Genomic DNA, 15,236 nt, shown 5'->3' with positions numbered 1-15,236 from the left:
CAGTGAATGCTTACTGACAAGGAAGAGAGGAGGAAAGTGAGGAAGGGGAAAAGGAAGGAATAAAGAACAAAAGTAACAGAAAAAGCTTACTTATCATTTATCTTTGCCATTTCAATTGCTATGCAATAGTCTATTCTGTAGCAGGTGTTTGAAGGGATCTTAGCTACTTAAAAGCAAGTTTCAGTTTAAAGGGTATTCCCTCCTCTTTTCCCTATCCTCTCCATCTCTTTTGTTCTATGACAGTTATGTTTTATATAGCCTGTTAGAATGGATATAAATAGGAAATAGAATTGAGAGGCAGCATGAAATCATGGTGCAAAAACTGACCTAGGGTCTAGAGCATGGGATTTTGGGTTTTTCTCTGCCATTAGCTGTTTCCCGTGGAAATCAGCTGGGAGTCCATAGAATTTTCAGATTGACTGAAGCCTTGTTCCAAGAATTGCAGAATTGCAGAAGGCTGGAGTCCTGGAGCCCTTCCCAAGATTTCCTTCATTTCCCTAAGAGCCAATGCTTTGGTCACCTTGGCCCCCATTTTCGGCTGCCGCTGAATGTGTGTTTTCTTTGCTCAATCTTTTATGCCCAACTAAATGAGGGCCCCTCACAGCAGTCACAGACTCAAGGCTGGTGCAGATTGCATATCCTTTGCCTATCTGTCCATCATATCCCACACGGCTACTCATGACTATGCCTGACCACCGCATCACCGGCGATCTCTCCTGGACACTGCTTCTCCTCTCCGTTAATCCCGGAGCTTCTTGCTGCCGTGCCGCTTCCCTGTTCTTCCTCTTCCCTTCCTTTCTTTTCTTGCCTTGTAACTCACATGCACAAAAACAAGAATGAAAACTCGACTTTTCTTACAGAGAGCACTTGACTTCTAATACTGTTAAGGTCTTTTCTACCACAATGAAGTACTTTTTATAAAGCAAAGAAGGATTCTAATGCCTGGTATTACTGTAATATAATTTTGATCACATTACACATGTCACTTAACATGAAGTAATCTTTTACATTTTTCTTGTAGATGACAGACCAGGAATTAAGTGACTTAATTAAGTAGATGGAATTGCAGAATTGAGATGCCACAGAATCCTTTGGTTTTTGTTTTGTTTTGTTTTAAGAACAGATGTTCTATAAAGCCTAAGATTTGCAAATCTTATCTGTAGAGCATATAGGTGAATATGATCACAAGGGGTAGTGTCTGGGATTTGAAGGTGTGTGGTTAAGAGTGGAATAGGCATTTGGACGCCTGGGTGGCTCAGTTGGTTAAGCCGCTGCCTTCGGCTCAGGTCATGATCCCAGCGTCCTGGGATCGAGTCCCACATTGGGCTCCTTGCTTGGCGGGGAGCCTGCTTCTCCCTCTGCCTCTGCCTGCCATTCTGTCTGCCTGTGCTCGCTCGCTCTCCTCTCTCTCTGACAAATAAATAAATAAAATCTTAAAAAAAAAAAATGAGTGGAATAGGCATGATAACTTCTGAATCCTTCTCCATGAGGCTCAGGAACTAGGATTCCTTCCCAAGTGCTATTTCTTATGCGACAGCTGCTTTATTGGGCAAAACTGAATATAACCAAATAACAAAGTTCCAGGTACTTTAAATATTGTGATGAAATAGTTCTATTGAAATCAAATGGCAGTTAGAAATTCATGAACGAGTGAGAGAGCTTAAAAAAATGCATAGGTTCTTCAAATTATTGGAGCGATATATCAGTACTGGAGAAAATGTAAGGATAAGAGAAACAAAAAAGTAATTTGGAATTTCAATATCTAGAGAGAACAAGCACTGTTATTTTATATTTTCGTGTGGTCCTGATATGCAGCTAGTTTTGTACCTTGATTTATTTCATAAGCATTTTCTGAGTCCCATGTCGTTTTCATGTCACTGTTTCAGATGGTTATAAAACAGAGCATTCGATCATTCTCTGTGGTTTACAATAAAGTTGTGTGTAATTTTGCATTGTTAAAAATAATTATGTGAAAGATGATCTATAAATAGATAGAATATATTTTCTTAGAATAAATTCCCAAAGGTTGAATTACCAAGCCAAAGCCTCCTACTAATACTTTATGCTTCTGCTCTGTGAGAATGGGCTTTCATATACCTTTATCACATAGAATATTCTAACTTTAAAATGGCTGATTTGATAACTGAAAAACAGTATCCAGTTTTTTTAATTTGTCCTTGATTATTAGTGAGTAGAACATGTCTATTTTTACTTTTTTCCTTTGAATTTAGTATTTCCATCCTGAGCATGTTTCTCTGTTGTCCTTTTATTGTTTCCTTGCCCATTTGTGGCTATCGAGAGGCTTTTTAGAATGACTAAGCTAAGCAATGCTTTGTTTAAAGCACTAGACTATTTCGGACGAGAGTTTTTTGCTACTAAAAGCAAAGGGGTGTGGAATTCCATTCCATCCTGGCATGTGCTGACTTTTTTGGCAGATTTCAAAGCTGTCTCTGGGCTTCATGTCAGTGTGACCTAGAAAGGAATGAAAGCTCAGCCAGCCCAGGTCACTGTCAGAGCTGTAACCTTCACTCTGATTTCCTGTTTCCCTGAGGTTGGCCTCAATATAGATTCTACGTTCTCCAGCAAAGTGCAGCATTAGATTTATTTTCTTTTTGCTTTGTCAAGGCGGATTAATGCACACTGAGGTTAGAGGCTGCCCAAAAATAAACGGTAAACAGACAAAACTCAGTTTGGGGGACACCCACCACCTCACTGACCAGTGATCTCATGCTGCCCCTAGAAGCTCCAGGATCTGCTTGCTGTTACCACATGTTCTGGACCATTTAAAGGCTTCTCCTGACCATTGAAACCTCCCTGTCAATTACCTGATTTCCTCTGAATCCTGTTGTCTGGCTGCCGTTTGCAGCACTGTTCTTAGTGAAGTTGAATCCATTTTGGACTGCCCGTTTTGAAAGAAATGGATAAACAAAGGAGAGGTCCCTCTACTTGCACGTGTGTGCCTGTCTGATTTGTATGCTCTGTCACTATATCCTCCATTAAAAATCCATCTTGTAAGATTCTTTGCACATATACTTTTGTCTAAGATTTTTCCCGGTTGCTTTTCCAATTGATTTTCCCATTTGGGTTCTCTCTCTTTCAGCTTTGATCCTCCCTAGTATATTGCTTGCTCTCTTCTGTGGGCACATACTGAATTAGAGTAATTTCCATATGTATCCTTTCCCACAGTGGGTTATATGTGCTATAAAATAGAGATTGTGTCTATTTTTCTTTCTTACTTTCTCAATCAATGTATTTTCCTTATATAGCGAGTTGTTCATAGTTTTTTACTTGAATAATTTGAGTCGTATTAATGGCTAGAAGTTCAGACACTATGGCAGGCTGAAGCAAAAGGAGACATTTTTTACCTCATGTTATTTAATATAGTTGAATGCTAAACGTGGCTAGCGGGAAGGGCAGCTATTAGTTAAGTAAGGCAGTTCCTCAAGGAAAGCTAAAGTCAAGCTTTAGGTTGGTTTGGTGATCCTCACTCAGCAATATCCTTAAACATCCGTCTTCTATCTGTAGGTTGTAGGAGACAAAATTGTCTGTCAAAATGAGTAGGGAAAGATGAATACTTCCCTAACCACTAGGATGTAATTGTTCAGAAATTCACTGAGTAAAATGCTGTGTTCTTCTGCCACAGGTTTTTCTTTATGTCACTTGGTGTTACCAGGACAAGCAGTGATGCTGTGGGGATAGCATAGGAGTTCTGATTTGTTCTTTGGGCTCTTGGCCATTGTGAGAGTAAAGAGCTGTCAAGCCAGAGCTCCAGTGTTGGCTCTTGGGGGAGACCCCGCTTGACTTACACAGGTAGGTCTCAATATGCTCATATACGAAACTTGATTTCTGGAAGTGACCCTTTCTGCCAGAATTGCTACAATGCTAATGTGTCTTGATTTTTCACTATAATAAATACATGACTATTTCACAACCTTTACTCTGGCAGTCCTGGTTTTTCAGTGGGCAGAGGATGAAACATTAAGGAGTTAAAACTTCTGCTTTAACATATTTCAAAGAAACTTTCTAGATTCATCCCTTCTCTATATTGTTCAATAGAGCACACTATAAACAATTTGAGTGTATTCGACCGTTTTTCAAACCAAGCAATTGTTTTTCAATAAATCTAGATTAATAACTTTTAGCACTATTCCAAGCCCTAGGGAATGCTGGGACGACAAGGAGATCTTGTCCTTCTTTAAGATATGTTTTGACTGTGCTCACTTCAGCGGCACATAGACTCAAATTGGAATGATACAGAGAAGATTAGCATGGCCCCCGTGTAAGGATGACACGCAAATTCGTGAAACGTTCCATATTTTTGTGAATTGTGTAAGACTTATGAGTCACAGACTTATATCCCTGAAACAAATAATACATTATATGTTAATAAAAAAAATAAAAAAGTTTAGACCCTATTCTTCATAGTACAGGCCAGTCTGTGAAAAGCCATGTCATAGAGGTCATGCTCCTAGGAGGTTTGTTAGCAGATGAAGAGAGGCGGGACAGAGACCCTACCTTGCCTCTCGCCTGTTGGCCTGTTGAACTTACTTTTCAGTGAAAACTTTAGATCTTAGTTCACTTTTTAATCTTTGGGATTCTCTTAGAGGTAGACATGACATTTGGAGCAATGAACATAGCTGATTTTCCTCACTTTGGGTCAATAAAACAAAGGCCTAAGGCATATTTTTCTAGTTTTCTCAACTTCCAGAAAAATATCATCTTCATTGTGATTGGTGCTTTTGACTTGTCAGCACTATAAAATATAATTTCTAGTTCCTACATCACCAACCCAGTAGACCATGGCAACCTCTCCCAAGTTTGTCCTCCCCTGCTCCTAGTTCCATTTTTGTGGTCTGACACACCCAATTGCTTCTGAGTTTTCAGTTACCATGAAGGCTGATGGTTATGGGAAACTGGCAATCATATGATAAAACCTTTTAGACCCAACAAAATTCAGATGCCTCTGTTTACCTTGTCTTCTAATTCCTCTTTTCCCTCTCTTCTTTTTCTTATATTGAGATCCTTGCAGCTCAAAGTGGCAAAATCTTTTGCAGAAAGAAGGACACAATGACTGAATTTGAACCAAAGTACATTAAGGATACAAGGACAGACTGACATTTAAGTTTTACTGGGTTCAAACTATAAAAAAATCTTCATTTTTGTTTGGGAGGTCCAGCCTTCTCCTAAGTGACTAAAAGATAGTGTCTGTAGTCTAAGCCAGGCATAATTTACACAATTGCCCTTGACAATTACTGGGTTAGGAAAGAGTGTATGAACTTATTCTGGCCAGTGACAGATGGGAAGATTGCTGGCAAGCAATTATCAAATGTTTTGTCTCTGATTATATGTAATACATACATTATGACATATATATGACACAATATTTGCTGTATATATATTTGCTATATATATATATAAATATAGGACACACATATATATAGATCTGTCTATCTGGGACACAATATTTGCTTTTCTTCTGGACATAGTTGTGTTTTTGTGGGATGCCTCTAACTAGGGTTGGCATCTTGGCAACATAAGAAAGGTTACGGAACAAGTTGGGGGACAGGCTGAGTTGGACATGCAGAGACAGGACAGCCTTGTGCCTATTTAGTGCTTGAGAGAGTGCTTTATGTGAGATAATAAATAACGCTTATTGTCTTGACCATTCAAATCAGAGATTAAATTACTGGCAGTCAAACCCACCCTCACTGATAAAGTGAGGTTTGTTGGAGTTAGGCTGAAAGACATGACTTTACAGCTCATTTTCTTCCCATACAGCCGTTTTTCCTAAAATTCTACCAACAGGCTCTTCTGTGAGTAAAACCATCGAGGCCTCTGTTAACTATAATTCTGCTCTTTGGAGGGTGTAACACATTCACATTTTATCTCAGTATTGAGTAAAGCTCTCTCATTTATCACCGATTTCCTGAGAAAGTAGCCAACAAAACAGCAAGGTTTGGTGAGAAAGGAGCCAGGAAAGACAGGGAGTGTAGGATAATGCCAGGAAAAGCAGTTTGAGAGGATGGGCTACAAAGCTGGTGATCTGGGAGCAGCGTTGAGACATCACGGGGTAAGCATTGGGGAGGCACCATGTGAAGAGAGGGGGCCAGGATGAGCACTAGGGACAAATATGGCTTATATCCCAAATGGAGTTCTACCATCCAGGGCTGCCCCAAATGGCGTAGTTCTGAGGACACCAAAAACTGCAGGGTTTCTCACTTAAACTTGCAGATTCTATGGTTCCTGCATCTCCCAGTGTACAGAGATGCTATCAGGTTTTACCTTTCTCGGTTTTTCCGGTTGGCTGAAGAAACTCAGCCTCTGCGACATAATGGGATTTAATCCTAGGGCAAAATATTTATTCCTAACAAGTAGACTCTGGGTCTAATGACTTTGGTGTATACAATTTGATTTGGATTTGATAAGACCTTGATTTCAAGTCTTGAAAAGAACATTCTCTTCTCGCCTTTCTCTCCTCCCTCCAACTACCTGCCATCCTCTTAAAAAGATAGAATCTTTTCTCCTGTGTGTTTCAGAGTAATAGAAAGTTGTATTTTTTTCTTCTTCTTCTTCTTCTCTTGGTAGACATGGAATGGAAAAAACCCAACTTGAATAGACTCCACATGAAGAAATATATTCTGTGGAGGCCGAGGGCAGGTGCAGCTTCTACAGTCATTCTAGATCTCATTTTCTAAGCAGAAACTTCCCAACTCTGCATTTTAGTCTGAAGCTGTTGTACTCACCACCCCCCCCCCCCCCCGCCAGGTGCTGCCCACACGAGCAGACCATATGGTTCTGCTAATGTGCAATAAAACTTGAGAGAAACCATTGAAGCCTGCTCTCTTCTGGGAACAGAGGATCTTTCCAATCAATTCTCCAATGATCTACCCATGTCCTCTTGGCACCTCCCTTCTGGGTCCTGCCAAGCATTAGCTCCTGGCTGCATTTCATCTCTGCCTATTTGCTCCTAAGAGGCTAATCCCATGTATTCCATTTGCTGCTTTTAGAAAGGGGAAGAAGAGGAGGTAAATCAAGAGAGTAAGTTGTTTTGGAGATCACCTTAAAGCAATTTCAATAATAAATGACTGCAGGGCTGAGTTTCACATCCTAATTATAAATGCCTACTTGAGTGGATGGGCTCCTCTACAAAGTGCTTGGAGTTATGGTTTTGCTCTTAGCTTGGTCCTATTTCAAAAATATGCCTTTGCTTTATTATTCAGCCCACAGAGTGACCAGTATAATTAAGTTGCCAAACAGCTCCCCCCGCCTCTTTATCGCCTTCTCTTTTCAATTACGGTAAAGTTTCTGAAAAATTCAGATTAGTGCCTTCAATTTCCTACTTGATCCAAGCAGACGAGGCCAGAGTAAACAGATGGTACCGCCGCATTCAGGCAGGCAAGAGGCCCCAGATGCCGCTGGACAAAGACACGCACGGACTGGGCTTCGGGCTCCATGCTGTGGACATCTCTTCCTCCACAGTTCAGAATCGAAAGTCTTACAGTCTGAGCAATGGGAGCATCTAGCTGAGCTCTGTGAGAGCGAGTGCCCAGAAGTAATGTTTAAGGGCGTCAACAGTGGGATTCAAAATTTTAATGAATAATTACACATTTATTAAGGTGAAAATTAGTTAATCTGGCACTCTATCCACTGAACTCTCAATTAAGTAGCAATTTTGCCCAATTATAGTAAAATACAATTAGTGCCTATAATGAGGGCCCTGAGTCCCTGCAATTATTGGAATGCCTTCTGAATCCTCCAAGAGGGATGCCACTGTTATCAGCACAGTTAGTGTGACTTTTATTATGCATTCCATTTTTTAAAGCATGGGGTTCTGTCCCCGACCTAAATGGTAACTCACAATCCACTGAAACTCTTCTGTTGAGGTGTGGTTGAAGGAACCCTCGTGTGTTACAAGGAACCCTGGTTATGAGGATTATAGGAGAAATTGTTTTAGATCTTGCTGATTATCTGACTTAATTAACTTGTGTAAATCGTCATGTTTCTTGCTTTGCTTTGACCTCTTGGAAGCTTGTGGTCTCTGGGCTATTATTGCATGCTTGAGATGGGATGCTAATCCTAATCCTTGAGTTTATTCTCTTACCTATTTGTCCTTATTCTCTTGTTCCCCAAACCATTTCTTTTATCTTTTTTTTTTTTTTTTTTTTTTTTTTTTTGGGTATGTATTTTGGTTTGATGTTTCTCTTGTTTGGAGAATGACTAGAAATAGAAATGCTGTTTTCCCTTTCCTGGGTCGTGATTAGTTACATAGGGAATGGAGTATCACCTAATTTTAAACAGTAAATGTCTGCTAAAAGTAAGATTTTATGAGTAAACTCTGAAATGGGACTTTTTTTCTTCATCCAGTTTCATGAGTAGGTATGTGCTGGTTTTTCTGGATGTATGTCTTTAAACATGTGAGAATGATTTACAGCTCATGAACGGACACCGGTCACTACAAAGCTGGGAGATTCGAACTCAGTTTTCGTAGGACTTCTCTGTTCTATAACATACACCATTATGTGGCCCTTATGTCATAGCACTCTGATTCCAACACATGGAGTCGGATTTTCATAAGGCATTGTAAGACATTCTATAAAGAACAGAATAAATTATGCAGCTTTTTAAACCTTGAGTGTCCTGTCTTGGTTATAATCTCATTATCTACTTTTCATGGAGCATTATACAGTATTAATACTAATTTTTCAAGTCTGTATCCTTTCTGTAAAATATGTTTACGCAAAAGGCTGAGGAAGACATTTTTTTTTCCCTATTTAAACTGATGATGACTAAGTGGGTCATACACTTATGGTGGTGTGTTTTGGGGTGAGAGAGAGTGAGAACAGGGTGAGAATAACAGGGGTGTTCAGGTGAAGGCTGGAGCCCTCCCACTTTCCCATGTCTCCCTGGAGCAGTAATCCCCGTACATTAGTGCAGAATGAGAGGCCATTTGGGTAAATATAGTCACATAAATATATCATTAGGCAGTTTTGTAAAATTCACATTATTTACTCAAGCAAATATGTAATTAGAACATTTTTTAAAACACAGATTATCTACCAAAGAGACTCAAACTGTTCCTTTGGAGCATTTAAGCCTATTGGGTAAAACTGTAATTAGGCCATTAATTAAACCCAAATCATATTATTTATTAAAAGGTGCTTTGCTGATCTGATAAGCATTTTCTTTGCTCTTTTAAGGCATTTTAATAATTGATTATTGTAAACCCCTTGGCTATCACTTGCCCTTCATTCATTCCTTTCTGATTTGCTTCTTGTTTCATTTTATGATGATGGTTATAGATTTAGATTTCCCTTTGGATAATATGTGCAAAAATGCCTGATCTAGCATTGCCACCCTCTTTCCCTGTACACCCCTTCAAAGATGTGAGGATGAAAAATCAGCTTACTGTTTTTTTAAGTTATATCCCTTTTGATTTTTTTTTCTTCCCAGGGAAGTGGTTAGTAGTAATTGTCCTTTTATTTTTTCCTCATTGTCACACATGGACTTGATAAGATAAAAGTGTTTTCAAGTTCTGAAACATTGAGATTGTCTGAACTTTCTGGAAATGAATTTGTTCTGAACCACGTCAGCTTCCCTTGTTGGGCCAAAGCTTGTATATTTGTAAAACGCTTAATTCAATGTACTTTTCTGTTTGCTGTCTTGAAAAGCAGTGGTGACCCACATAGAGAGCAAACCTTCATTCCGTCTCAGGTTTGTAGAGAGCAGTATTGGCTTATGGTCTTCCAAGGAGCTCGTGTCCCAGAGGATTGTAATGGTGGATGTGTGGAAAGGGTAATGTGCTTTTTGCCTTGCCTTGTTCCAAATCCAGTCTCCATCTTATAGAGAGTGGTATTTTTCTTTCGTTCTTTCTAAAAATGCAGTCTGATCAATTAGTTTCTGAAAAGTCTAGACTTCTTTTCTGCTCATTCTTTGTTTTTCTCTACCTTTTGTCTGGAACTCTGCCTGTCTCTTGAGTCTCTTTTGCTGAGGCAACTCAGAAACAGTACAGTGTGAGTTAAGAACACGGAAGTAGGAGCCAGACTGTCTAGGTTTGAATCCAGCTCCCCTTCTAACTAGCCGAGCACACTTGGCAAGTCACATATGTTCTTTGCTCCTCAGCTTCCTTCTTTACTTCCTCTTAGGTGGAGATCAGTGTCAGTTAATACATAATACATTAATGTGTAACATGATACATTAACACAGACATTAATACATAAAGTGCCTACATAGCTATCACTATTATTTAGGCCTTTTGTTCTGGGAAGCGTTCTTTAACCCTCCACAGGTTGGTTTTCCCTGGAACCTCTCCTGTTTTCACTCGACTGCACATTGCTTTGTACATACTGATGGATTGCCTTTCTCTTACACTAGGCTAGAAGCTCTATCAGCAAAGAGACACCGTCCATCTTCTTTAGTGTTCTATCAACAGCACCTAGCACACCACTGGTAATAGGGCTCCCTGTCCAGGTGCACCCACATTATTCAAGGTGCTGTGTTAGCTGCAAAAGATGGAGTAGGGAACAGAAAGAACATCGCTCCCCCTTGTGTAGCTTACAGTCTAGTAGGGAGGATAGATATTGAGCCAATAATTATGTCGAAAATATAAAACTACAAGTAAGGCATACTATAGAAGATAGGTATATCATTTCATGGCAGTCTAAAATAGATCTCTCTGAAGGGGTGATACTTGGATACAATCTTAGGGATGAGTGGCTACTCAGTAGAAGAGAAAGGGAGAGAAACACATTCCAGGCAGAGCAAATGGCTTGTGCCAGTGTCCAAGATATGAACCCAGCAAGTGGGTGAATTGCAAAACGTTCACATCTTCCAAGTGAAGACATTGAGGACAAAAAGAATTGCTGCATAAAGCCAGGGAAATAGATCAGGACGACGCATGGAAAACATTGGAGACCACCTTAAGAGGGTTTTCTCTATCACAAGTTTAATGAGAGACCACTGATCTGTTTTAAGTGGAACGGGGATGTGATTCTATTGGTATTTAGAAAATACCACTGATCTGGACATGTTGTCTCTAAGGTGGAGAAGAGGTGAGATGAGCATTGCTGATGGAGAGGAGAAGTTCATAAAACCAGGTTCTATGTTGCTGCTAAGAGTCTGAGAGAAAGATGTTGGTGAAGTGGAACTAAGCTTGTAGTTTAAATAGAAAAAAAAAAAAAAAAGGCATGGGTATGAGAGGCATTTAACTCCAAAGTCAGCAGGATCTGATGATGATTGGTTATGGGTGCTAAGGGAGAGGGAGTCACAAAATGAGGTCCTGGTATTCGTTAAGCAAATGAATGGTTTTTTTCTACCGTCTCCTGAAAGCAGACTGTATGAAAAGGATGATGTTTGGGAGGAAGATAACAAGCTTTTCTTTGGACATGTTGAACTTAAGAAGACTTTGGAACCCTGTAGATAGGATTTCAAATAGGAAGTTGGAAAAACAGTTCTGGAACTTAGAGATGAAGTCTGGGAAATTGACCTAGATCTAGGCATTGTTGGCAAATAGGTAGATAGTGAAGCAATGGATGTAAATGTAATCACCTAGGTAGAAACTCTCAAGGAAGATGAGGAAGGAGCTAGGGAACGAGTCCTAACAAGTCCTGAGAGTTGTGGACTGGCAGGTGGTTGATGAACTGGTAAATGAGTAATGAGAAACACACAGAAGGATGGAGACGAAGAGCTTTATATTGCAGAAGCCCCTCGAAGAGCATGTTTCCAAAGGAGGGCAAAGTCTCTCCTGTCTAGAACTGCTAAGAAGTCCTTGGGGTTTAGTGACCCAGAGGTCATTGCTGACCTTAGCAAGGTTGAAGCAATGAGTGAATTCACTGATGGAATAAATTTAGTAGAATCTGGATAATGGAAGAGAGAAAGTTTTCTTTAATGAGTACATTCTCAGAGCCTGTAATATATGATGTATCATGACTTTCACAAAGTACGATATTCATATGTAGGTTTTTAAATTTCATGGTCCTTGGAACCCTTCTTTTTTTCTGGTACATCTTATACGACAGGATGTCCTATGGAATCCCAGTTTGGGAAATGTTAGACTAGAAGTATTATTTGGGTGACAATTCATGATCCTGCCCAGTATCTCATTTCACAGGGGATGGATTTTTATCTTACTTTCCTTGTCTAGTGTTAGACTAGAGTGCTAGAATTTTGTGGTGATAAGAGAGAGATCTCTGAAGCTAGACATTTAAAGTTTAAAACCTCTAGCATACTGGGTGAACTTGAGCAATGTGGTCCTTAATTTTATGTGTCCACTTGACTGAGCTAAGGGATGCCCAGATAGCTGGTAGAACGTTATTTTGGGTGTTTCCAGTAGAAATTAGCATTTGAATCAGGAGACTAAGGAAGGTTTGCTCTCACCAATGTGGGCAGGCACCATTCAATTGATTAAGGGCCCAAATGGAACAAAAATGCAAAGAAAGGGCCAAGAAACTAGTTATGTCATTCCTTGTTACAGTAAGAAGAACTGATGGCTCTTCTGATATGCTAACCATCACCATTAACGGTTTTAAATTGCTCCTAAGTGTTAGACTTCTAAATACTTTATACACATTAACTCTTTTAATTTTGCATAACTGTCACCATCTCCATTTAATAGGTAAGGAAGCTGAGTCACAGAGCACTTAAGTAACTCACTTGAATTAGTATTCTCCAGAGAAACAGAACTAGGAGATTATATATATATATATTATTATATTTTATATATGTATATTATATATATTTTTATATATACCTTTGCACCCCTCCACTTCAGCTTTTTTTTTTTTTTCTACTTCTGCTTTTTAAAGCAAATGTTTATGGGTCTTTCCGGGAGAGTCTAGAATCAGCTTGACTCTGTGCCTGTATTTGTTGGGCATCTATTCGGGTGCAAATCAGGTAGGCCCCTTAAATTTCGCAAAAGGGACTGGCCCTCTCTTCCATTCATTTGATTAACAAAGTCTGCAGCTTCCTCATTCACTTGTAATCCTTATTTTTGCCAGGGAATACTAATTGTCTGCTGCTCAACTTTTCTCAAAACCTTTGTGAAAAAGAAGTGACTGATATTCTTGGAGAATTACATAAAAGATAATCCGTTTGACATTTCCTTCAAGTTCCTTAAAATTGACTCCTAGATCGTCAGGCTGGGAGACTGGTAGGTAGACCCCATCACCTGTGGCCTTGTAGAATTGTTCTCCACAGCTTTGTGTCCTGAGCCCTGGGTGCACCTGCAGGCATGCCACCAGAAGGAAGTCCCTGAAAGTCACTCTCTGCCATTACCATGAGAGATTTTTATCTCAGGCCTCTGTGCCTTTTCAGAAACCCCTGATACACTATTAATGATAAATGCTCTGAGGTTTGGAACTAATTATGTTTCTAAGTTTGTTCTGGCCGGTTGCTAATATGTCTATAATGGAGTATACAAGTTGATGCTGTGTGTTGAATGTCTTCTTACCCCTACCTTCTGCACGTGGCTCGGGGCTCTGGAACCTGACCCGTATGGACTGTATCAAGGGGATTCTCTGTCCTCAGGCTTCCATTGGATTTGGGCGATGAGAAGTGTCAGAAGGAGATCTAAAGGCAAGGAGAGAATGAAACTAGGTACTTATTCCCTGAGCTCTCTGCAGCCCAGCACCGCGGGTTGGCTCCTTCCTTTTGTAGGTCCATAGTCCTATGGAGCATCCCCTCCCTGTGGAGCTCTTTCTCTGGGTACGGGTAACCACTCCCTCACCTTGCCCTTCAGGTCTAGATTAGTAAAAAAAATTCCTGGCGGAGGTTTTTTGGTTGTTTTCCCAGAGGCACTCCACTTACCCACTTTTTCCATTTTAAATCCTTCCAGCACTTTTACAAATAGTCCCTTTATTAAACTCTCCTTAATGGATTCAGTTTGAATGTGCCACAGATTCCTATGGAGACCCTGACTGATAGACTCTAGCAACTGCTGGGCACCGACTAATCACCTCTTATTTTTATTGTGCCCTATTTAATTTATGGATTTATCTTTTATTCCTCTGAGATAAACCCCTCTGTTCTATAAAGCACCTCAAAATATTCTTTAGCAAAGAGTCAAACTGTAAATAAAAAAAAATGCATCTGCAAATAAATACGCTACGTCCTCTACTTTATGCTGGGATGAAAAGACAATTAAGGCTTAGTCCTTGAGGAGATCACTGTCTGTGAGGAAGACATTCAAGGAAGCAAATAATCGCAGTGCATTGTGCTGAGTTATAAAGAAGATGTAGGCAAAGTCCTCTGGAGACCTGCTGTGTTCCTTACTGAGCTCAGAGAAAGGGACAGAAACTGGTCAGAGGGACCAGAAGCACAATGGCTGAGGTGCTCACAAAAGATGGGGTTGTTAAAAATCTCCCATTAGAATGGTGACAGGCACCCAACATGGAGGGCCGGTTATTTATCTCTCCGAAACATCCATGATCTTGCTTGATGTGTTGGGAGTTCCCATTCATGTCCTGTGGGATGGATTATTTATTATTTTTAAAGTCTGTTAATTTTCACGCCTTGATTTAGGAAAAAGAAAAAAAACTTGGAAAATGCAAAATACTTTGTTATTCTCCAAAGATTTATGTTTAACTCAAATGCGACTAATGAGCCTCACAATATGTGTCTAATTCCTTCCCCCTTTCATGTACTATAAGACTTACATAAATCACATGCCTGCTTCATCAAAAGTATTTCTAAAAAGTAAGATAGATTATGACTGGGAATATGAGCAGCAGGTAAGTCATGTCTAAGTAGCAGAATACACATATTTCAGTTTCAATAAGAGGTGAACATTGTAACAGTGCTTTAAAAGGAAATTGTGATTTACTATCTGATCTTGGAATAAGCCTAAGAATGGTCCATCAAGAGCCTGCAGGCAGACACAATGTGTCCTGCTATGTGTACTAGAGATGGCTATTTATTATCTGTCACATATGTTTAAAAAAAGAGACTGAGTGATCAAAATCTCTGAATTGTTTAATTTTGGATTAATCAGAAGATGAAACACAGGCTCTAGGTCTTTCATCAGCCTTCAAAATGAGTCCTGACCTAGTCTGCTAACTTAAAAATAAAACCGAATGCAAACCTTCCCTGCTGTGTGAAAAGGTTTGGCTAGCGGGCCTCCTGGACTTTTTTGTCTGTTGGGTTTTTAATGAGGACCAAAGTCTGGGTTCTGGAACATTGTGAATTTTGATTACAGTGGGGTTCCAGCCTGGTTGGAATGGGGGAAATGTCAGAAACCTCGTGAG

The 15,236-nt window shown here is 39.8% G+C and overlaps 1 long non-coding RNA gene and 1 other non-coding gene across 2 annotated transcripts in view; both read left to right on the top strand.

Moving 5' to 3' along the window:
- LOC125083186 (uncharacterized) overlaps nucleotides 1-5,100 on the top strand; it is a 34,468-nt gene extending 29,368 nt beyond the window's left edge. Inside the window, exons 3-4 of the long non-coding RNA XR_007122208.1 lie at nucleotides 3,644-3,810; nucleotides 5,020-5,100. This is a non-coding gene — a long non-coding RNA (uncharacterized LOC125083186). The remainder of the gene's footprint in view (nucleotides 1-3,643; nucleotides 3,811-5,019) is intronic.
- LOC125084128 (U6 spliceosomal RNA) lies at nucleotides 4,214-4,320 on the top strand. The gene has a single exon (XR_007122489.1). It is a non-coding gene; the product is annotated as a U6 spliceosomal RNA (small nuclear RNA).
- Nucleotides 5,101-15,236: the final 10,136 nt, after the last annotated feature.

The sequence above is a fragment of the Lutra lutra genome, chromosome 13 (assembly GCF_902655055.1).
Source record: "Lutra lutra chromosome 13, mLutLut1.2, whole genome shotgun sequence".
NCBI lineage: Eukaryota > Metazoa > Chordata > Mammalia > Carnivora > Mustelidae > Lutra > Lutra lutra.
Note: the sequence above shows the minus strand (reverse complement) of the source record. Positions and strands in the feature narration are given on the sequence as shown.